The following is a 9,757-nucleotide window of genomic DNA, read 5'->3' as shown; positions in this document are numbered from 1 at the left end:
TCTCTCTCTCTCTCTCTCTCTCTCTCTCTCTCTCTCCTTCTCTCTCTTTTTCTCTCCCTCCATTCCTCCCCTCCCTCCCCCTCTCTCTTTTTCCCCCTCTACCCCATCTCACTCTCTTTTACCCTCTACCCTCTCTTTCTCATTCTCTTTCCCTGTCTCACTCTCCCTGTACCTCTCGCGCACTGTCTCTCCCACTCTTTGGATGTTCTGGGGTTTGACAATTGTCAAGCTACTACTACTATTGCTGAGGCGTTCTAGGCCACGCGGTCGATCGGGGAAGCCATGTTGATGCTGCGAAGGCACAGGCAAATGTCTGTTAATTAGGAATGCACATTCTCAGAGGAGAGCTTGGATTGTGGCCGGTCGAGACTAATTAATAAATTGCATATATGATTACGCGATTGCTGCCCAGTCATCGGCGGCATTATAATTCGCATTCCTATGTGACCGCAGCATTCGCCTAATTATCAGTACTATGCAGTGGCTATTCAATCATTAAGGATTTGGTTGGCTTACAACTTCGACTTTTCCTGTGTGCGTGGACAAGGCGAGGTCTTCTTAAAAATGCAAGCGAACCGTATGATTTTAGCATGATGAAAGGCGAAACGACGTTTCATAAACTGACAGGCCGGCAGAACAAAATATCCAAATATCCAATGTTTAAGTAGGAGTAATTTTGGTATTGCGAGTAAAAGCTGGATTGCTTAGAAGTGTGGAATATTGGCTGACATAATATGTGCGGTTGATGTAGTTCCTAGTTGCATTATTAGTCTTCTCAGGTTCTCTTCTCGTCTTGGTCTTTTCAGATGATGAACTAGCCGACAATCATATAGACTGACTGACCAATCGACGTCGGCTGTGTGTCTTAATGTAACGCTTGCTTTAGCTGGCGCCAAACCTTATTTTTGTAATAACCTAATATAGCGGTGAACGTGTCAGAGATTAAATCAATATTGAACGGCTTTAAAGAGTGTCAGTAACGCATCACAGGGACATCATTATGTGACAGTGAATATATATTTGTCCCTCGGCCGAGTTCGCCAGTTTCGACTGCGCATGTTATAGTAACCTCGTTATATAGCTAGGTCATTCGGCTACCAAACACGCACTTACTGTGCTGTAAGCGGTATGGTGTACGGTTTGTCAATTTAGTCCAACCATATGTCGGTTTACAAACACACACCATATTTTCCGCCAACCATACACATTGTAATGCCGCCAACATGTTATTTATAAAAAAACTTATCTTACTTTACAGAAACACGTGTACATTTTTTACCATATTTTCCGCCAACCATACACATTGTAATGCCGCCAACATGTTATTTATAAAAAAACTTATCTTACTTTACAGAAACACGTGTACATTTTTCCTACCAACAGGATTCGCGCGCCACCGAACCACAATTCCCCCACACTATAGTTTGCTAAACGGTTTAAAACCAACACTATACTAGTAGTTAGTTAGCGAACGATACAAGTATAGTTTGCGCAGAAACATGGTTTTCCGCGCGCAGTGTGCAACCTTTGGCCTGTGTACGTGGCGCGATAACGTAGCCTCGGGCGCATATGGCGGCCGCCGATTCCGAACCCCCCAACGGCCGCCGCACGGCCCACGGCACACTGGCGCATTCTATACAACCGTTAACCTCCCCCCCACCACCACCATGCGCTATTAAGCTATGTGCTGTAGGAAAGTGTACTAACTCTAATATCTCGCGAACGAATTGAGTTACATTTCTAAAATTTGAGATACATATAAACACATGTCTTAGCTATAATCCCCGTGAAGTTTGAGTTTATTGAAGCATGAATAGTTGATTTAATTACCAAAAATATACGCGCGGTATTGCTCATAGGCTAATATACGCACGGCTATAAACGGTAGAAAAGTGTACTAACTATCGTATGGCGCGAACGAATTGAGTTACATTTCTAAAATTCTAGGTACATATTATAGACACATGTTAGTTTCATAATGTTGAAATTTACATTTTCGGGAATAATCTCACGAACGCCCGGAAATTTTAGCCTATGAGCGATACCGCGCGTATATATTTGGTAATTAATTCAACTATTCATGCTTCAATAAACTCAAACTTCACGGGGATTATAGCTAAGACATGTGTTTATATGTATCTAGAATTTTTTAAAAATGTAAACCAATCGTTCGCACATATGTAGTAGACCATAGTAGAAGAATGTGTTTATATATATTCAGAATTTTAGAATTGTTAACTCAATTCGTCCGCCGAGATATTAAGAGTTAGTACCTTTCCTACGTCCATAGCCTAATAGCGCATGGTGGTGGTGGGTGGTGGGTGGGGTAGTGGGGTGGAGGTTAACGGCTGTTTTAGCAATGCGCCAGCGTGGCCTCATAGGAGCGGTGGCCGTTGGGGGTTTGGATGTCGGCGACGCGCCAATCTATGCGCCCGAGCGGTTATCGTTATTCGCCCACGTATGCAGGCCAAAGGTTGCACACTGCACTGGAAAACGCATGTGTTCTGCGCAAAACTATACTTATATCTTGACATTGCCATAGACGAATGGTTAAATCTCTTTTCACGCCTCCCGTGTGACGCAGATCGTCCGCTCTTGGGCGACGGCACTGTATCCTCCCAGTCAGGTTGGTGCTGATTCTCGAACATCCGTGTTTGGCCCACTGCGACCTGTTGCGTTGAAGCCAGCCTGACATTCCTTGCTGTTCAGTATGCCTTCCGCTATCGTTCGGCGCTGCTTTCACCGATATACGATCCGTCACAGCCCTCTTGCAAGGATTTTATACACTAAACTGTCCGTCGACGTCTGCTGTTCAGGAACTGAATCCTTGTGGTCGGCAATACTAGCTGTATTGCGCAGTGTAGAAGAATCTTGAGCGGAAAACGGTCAGACACACCATGGTTTTCTAGGCGGCGTTTGAAGCTGTTGGGAGATCCCTTCTATAGAAGGTAAGACCGTGAAATCGTCTTATCAATTCTTCGGTCTCTTGGTTGCTGAGTTCTTCTTGGCTTGAGGTAATGGATGAAACGGCGTGGGTACCTCGTTCCAGTACCTAGGCGGCATTTCGGAGCGTGTGAATCGCTCACTTGTTCCTGTCTGTTGTGGGCATGGTGACTATACGCGTTTCCGCTCTGTCTAAAAAGACATCTGTCACTAGGGCCTCTCTTCACTAGAATGTGAATTAACAGACGGTATGTATGGTCTGCTGTGAGTGGCGCTCCTGTAGACTGGAGGTGGAGAGCCTGCCGTTTTTCATGTCTGTGTACTAGTGTGTCCAGAGAAGTATCTTCCCTTCACATTCATGCCTCGCTGTGAACTGGGATGGATTGTCGGTGGCTGTTCATGTGTTTGAGCAGGTTCTCCGCTTCTGCATTAGGGACTATGATAAAATGTGTCATCAACGTATCTCTTCCATACCCGGCGGTTTGCAAGAGGGGGCAGGTGAGTAGAGCTTCCTGTTCAAAGATCTCCGATGTTACAGTGGCCACGACGGCCGAGACCAGGCTGCCCATGGCTGCCCCCTCCGTCTGCTCGTAGTACGAGCCGTTATAGAGGAAGTATGTAGACCGTAGGACGAACTCGAGGAGCTTGGTGACTTGCTCAGGAAAGAGAGCGGTGCGGGCTGTTAGGCTGTTGTCTGTCTGCATGCGATGTAGGGCCGTCTGGCATGCGCCCTCTATAGGTACGTTAGTGAAAAGAGATACTACGTCGAACGATATCATAGTTTCACTCTCACAGATGGTTTGCTTTGCTATATGTACTCTGCAAAACCACTGGAGTTAGGCACTGTATGCTCACTCGCACCCGTGAGTGGTGAAAAATTCTCTGCTAGGTGCTTGGAGAGATGGTATGCAAACGAGCCTACCATGTATGCCAGTGAGCATACAGTGCCTAACTCCAGGGGGTTTGCAGAGTACATAGCAGAGGAAATCATCTGTGAGAGTGAAACTATGATATCGTTAAACGTAATATCTCTTTTCACTATTAAACGTACCTATAGAGGGCTAAATAAGAGCAATATACAGACCTTTGAATTTCTTGACTAGTCAGTCAAATGGCTTGTTGGGGGTCCATTATGCAGAGCTTCCAATTGAAATGGCCCATGAAATTGTCAAGTGGAATTGTGTTTTTCGGAATCCCAAAGAAAATGTCTCCCTCTTACATGCACCCCCTCCCTGATCAATCACGCATTCAGGCGTAAACAATAACAGAGATGAAATTGTGTTGAGTTTGTGGCCTAATTTTGACGCACGTGCATTGACGTACAAAACTGTTGAAAGCACAGGCGCTTGGAACGTCTCAATAAAAATAAAAATTCACACAATTTTTCACAATGATTGACCGCCTGTGTGCAAAATAGGTGAACGTATGTGAAAAATATACGGTTAGTACTTACTGTGACATATCCGTGACTAACTGACACCACTAAATTGGTAAAATGTTCCATGCACCTTAAGAAATGCTGAGAAATTACGTTAATTATCATCGCAGAACTCCCGAATACCGTACGTCATAAAGCTATATATGTAAACAAACACGCGTGTTGCGAGGTGCCTGCCTCCGATATCCATTTCGAGGCCCGCTAAGCCAAGCATAAAGCGTGCGGGCAAGACGTCACACACACAGCTACGTTCATTGGCTAAAACAATCGGGTAGCGTGGTTAGGGATTTTCGGAATTATTTAATTTGAAGAAAAACTTCAATGTTTAATGACTGACGCACTCGTTCACTTCCGAGAGCGAGTGAAAATGCCGAAAATGTTCCACTTCGATGCAAAATGCATCAGCCGGGCATTTCATTATTTACGAAAAGTAAACAGGCTGGCGAGAGACAGTAGGTACAGTAACTGGTTACGTCGGTGACGCCCCATTCATGTCCATCAACGAAGAAGGCAGGGCTTATTCTGATTACGGAGATGCGAAAATGCAACAGAAGGAGCGCAGTGCGCTAAACAGCGTGTTATTTTCGTATTTGTGGCTAACTCTATCGTAGGAAACCGTTTTAACATAGCAGAATGCCCTAGTTCCTGAGATCGGCGAGTTGGTGGTCCAATGGGTCCCCATATTTAAAAATATCAAAGACTGGTGCGGCGTAGGCTGTGATTGGAAGACACAAAGTGTCAATTCTCGGCGCGCCTCGTCATCATGGCCGCATCACGTCCAGTTTTGCTATTCTGTAGCGTGTTGGTCCTACGATGCATCGTTCCTTTCGTAAGGCAAAATTGGCTTATTTATGGATCAGTCAGAAGAGACGAAGATTTTAGTAACCAGAGACGCAGTTGGACATAGGTCCTTCAGAATAGCCCCCAAGGTCATGGGAAACATCAGCGTCACTTCACCTGACGCGATTGAAGCGCATTCGACACAATTTACATTGTGCGCGCGCAACTATGCACGAATTAATGCTCCTGAGTGCGCGTCGGCGCGATCGTAATGCAAACGGACAGCAGCTTCCTTCTTGAATAGAAGCGGACGTTGGTAGTCCGGCTCGGCTGGAGTGCTGATGGTATTGACCGCTCGCTCGTGGTCGATCCATCCGTCTTCAATAATTACACCGCGCTTATCTATCTCGGGCGGTCACTCAGAAATGTTACTACATGTTTGCACTGTGTACCTTCTACTCTTAACTATTTGCCTTTCGCGCGATGTACTCGGGCGCGGTGCCTGTGCCTGTGTGTGTGCGTGCGTGTCATCATCTGAATGGACAATGTGTTATTCATTCTTGTCTCGTCGTATGCACTCGGCGGGATGCATCTACTAGTCATGGTAATAACATTTTTATAAAAGCTAATGTCTTGTGTGCGGATTTTGATGCTTGATAAATGTACTCCGCCATGCATGCTGGGAACACAACATTTTCACGAGTTCTGGATATCAATACCAGGGATCGGCCTTGATATTTTGAAAGTTTACATTCTCAAGGTTGTATAACTCCGAGACTCCTAACGGAACAGATAACCCAAACTTGTTCTGTACTCTCTATGAACAATATATACATGCTGTCAGGAGTTAATAAAGACAAAGTCAAGTCTAAAAACTTAAGAAAAAAAGAAAAGAAGAGAAGTTAAGAGTTAAGTTAAGTAAAGTAAAGTTAAGTTAAGTTAAGATAGTAAGTTAAGTTAGTAAGTTAAGTAAGTAAAGGGAATTTGTCTTTATTAACTCCTGATGCTGTCATATCTGTGAAGAATTTGTGTGCGCAATGCGGACGGAACTGCGTACAATGGATTGAATAAAACATGGTTTGTTCTTAGTCACCCCTGATGTCATTAATATTGTGTAGACTAGTTTTGCAGACTACGATTATATCATCAAGAGCTAATAAACACCTATAAAATATAAATATAAAAACCTAAGGCGTTTATTAGCTCTTGATATCATCTACCTGATGAAATACATAATAGCAAGTTACCATGGTGAAAAGGTACGCCTATAATTTATAAATACGATAACTGATAGAAATACTGTTGCAGTAGACCAGGTTTTTTAATTATTAATTATTTAATTTATCGCGTTGAATGATGTTATTACTGGCGTAACATAGGCCTACACTGGCATCGCGTTTTTGAATTCATTTATTAATGTGTTTCACTGCCAAACGCCCCCACACGACGTTACAGTGTCACTTACACACTCCACTCGTGAAGAGTTTCTTAAGACTTAGAGCCCAACAATGATTAATTTTTTATTATTTGAGAACATGTAATATAGAATTTGTCATTTACATTTTTCATTACTACATATGATGTGCAGATAATATTCTAAGCCAGAAACGTCTGTTGTCATGCTTCATCTGCGAAGAGTGGCATTAAGCATATTTAATGGAAATTGTGCAGCGGTGTGCGCGCATAGAATAGAGTTTATTAGAGATTTATTATGTACTCTATATTTGGCTGTTGGGACATGTCGAAGTGCACTTGATTAAATACATTGCGGTTTGTGTTCAATCGCAGTTATTTCCACGAGTATAGTTGCTGCAAGAGCAGCAAGACTAACTTTTAGTTGTGGAAAAAAACTATTGCCTGATGCGAGCCAGTTAATAGAACTAAAAACCATTATTTAACGATGTGGACGTGTAGTGTGTCGTATATTTGTGCCGCGTCAGTGAGGATATTATATCAAGAACCGACTGGGAGCCACGTATATCAGTGAATCTTGACGGAACTTCAGTGAACCAATGTTCACGCAACGTTCACCCGCCAGAACAGCTCGCGTTGCAATGTTAGAACCCCTATATTGGCTGCTAGTAGTGTGATTAGTGAGTCATGGGGGAGCACGAAGCCACGAACTATCTGCAGACAATCCGGTCAGCCCCTCCACACGCACGCGCGCACGCACACGCTTAATTGTAGCCAGGAAGCATTTGCTTTAGGCTGGCGCCAAACGATTATTTTTGTAATAATCCATAATATAGCGGTGAACGTGGTCAGAGATTTAAATTCAATATTGAAACGGCTTAAAGAGTGTCAGTAACTGCATATCACAGGGACATCATTATGTGACAGTGAATATATATTTTGTCCTCGGCCGAGTTCGCGCAGTTTCGACTGCGCATGTTATAGTAACCTGCGTTATATAGCTGGTCATGTCGCTACCCAACAGCGCACTTACTGTGCTTGTAAAAGGCGGTATGTGTAACGGTTTGTCATATTAGTCCGGCAACCATATGTCGGTTACAAAACACAGCCCAACTATTTTCCGCCAACAGGCATTACACATTGTAATGCCCGCCAGACAATGTTATTGTATAAAAAAACTTATCTTTAGCTTTACAGAACACGTGTACATTTTTCCTACCAACAGATTCGCGCAGTGGCACCGAACCAAATTCGCCCCACACTATAGTTTGCTAAACGGTTTAAAACCAACACTATACCTAGTAGTTAGTTAGCGAACGATACTAAGTATAGTTTGGCGGCAGAAACATGGTTTTTCCGCGCGCAAGTGTGCAACCTTTTGCACTGTGTTAACGTGCGGGCGATAACGTAGCCTCGGCGGCATATGGGCGGCCAGCCGATTCGAACGCCCCCAACGGACCGCCGCCGGCCCAACGCACACTTGGGCGCATTCTATACAACCGTTAACCGACTCCCTCCCCCCCACCACCGACCATGCGCTAATTAAGCTATGTGCTGTAGGAAAGTGTACTAACATCTAATATCTCGCGAAGCGAATTGAGTTACATTTCTAAAATTTGAGATACATATAAACACATGTCTCCTAGCCTATAATCCGACGCGTGTAAGTTTGAAGTTTATTGAAGGCATGAATGAGTTGAATTTAATTACCAAAAAATAATACGCGCGGTAGTTGCTCATGAGAGGCTGAATATACGCACGGGGCTATAAACGGTAGAAAAGTGGTACCTAACTATCGTATGGCGGCGAACGGAATGAGTTACATTTCTAATTCTAGGTAGATATTTGACAAATGTTAGTTTACCATAAATGTTGAAATTTATCATTTCGGGAATAATGACTCACGAACCCACCGAAAAATTTTAAAGCGCTATGAGCGATACCGCGCGTATATATTTGGTAATTAATTCACCTATTCATTCTTCAATAAACTCAAAACTTGCACAGGGGGATTATAGCCTACAGACATGTGTTATATGTATCTAGAATTTTAAAAATGTAACTCAGAATCGTTCGCGGAGGTGGGCCATAATGATAGTAAGACGGCAACATAGCTAAGACAATGTGTTTTATATATATCTTCGAATTTTAGAATTGTAACTCAATTCGTCCGCCGAGATATTAAGAGTTAGTACACTTTCCCTACCGTCGCATAGCTAATAGCGCATGGTGGTGGTGGTAGGTGGTGGGGATCGGGGGTGGAGGTTAACGGCTGTTTACATGCGCCAGCGTGCTCAATAGGAGCGGTGGCCGTTGGGGGTTTGGAATCGGCGACCGCCATTGAATGCGCCCGAGCTACGTTATGAGCGCCACGTATGCAGGCCAATAGGTGCACACTGCACGTGGAAAACCATGTTTCTGCGGGCAAAACTATACTTATATCTTTTTTTGCCCTTTTTTGCTAAGACGAAATGTTAAATGCCTTCTTTCACCCCTCCGTGCTGTAACCAGTGTCGCTTCTATTGCGGCGAGCACTGTATCCCTCGCCAGTCGTAGTTGGTGCTTGATTCTCCCAGCGTGTTTGGCCACTTGCTTTGAGCTGTTTTTGTTCAGATAGCAGCCTGTACATTCTCTTGTGTTCAGTAAATTCCTTTCGCTATCGTCGGGCTGTTTCACGCGATTATAGGATCGTCAGACCGGCCTTTGGAAAGGATTTTATACACTATGCCGTCACGTCTGTGTAACAGGAAGGCTGGAATGCCTTTGGGGCGAATACCTGAGCTGTTTGCGGCAGTGAGAACGTCTGAGACGGAAAACGGTCAGAAAACACCATGGTTTTCTAGGCGGCGTTTTGAGCTGTTGGCAGCATCCCTTCTGATGAAAGGGTAAGACCGTGAACGTCTTATAATTCTTCGGCTCTTTGGGTTGTGAAGTTTTCTTGGTTGAGGTATGGATGAAACGAGGCGTGGTACCCGTTCATACCTGGCATTCCGGACGTGGTGATCGCGTCATTGTTTGTCTGTTTGTGGGCTGGTTGAAATATGCGTTCCAGGCTCGCATCTGTCAAAAGACTCCACCTAGGCCTCTCTGCACAGATGTGAATTAAACGGTAAAGTATCTGTCTGTGTGAGTGGGCTTCCTGTAGACTGAGGTGGAGCAGGCCTGCCGGTTTTCAATGTCTGT

The sequence above is a fragment of the Priapulus caudatus genome, unplaced genomic scaffold (assembly GCF_000485595.1).
Source record: "Priapulus caudatus unplaced genomic scaffold, Priapulus_caudatus-5.0.1 Scaffold9, whole genome shotgun sequence".
NCBI lineage: Eukaryota > Metazoa > Priapulida > Priapulimorpha > Priapulimorphida > Priapulidae > Priapulus > Priapulus caudatus.
This window is presented reverse-complemented; position numbering follows the sequence as displayed.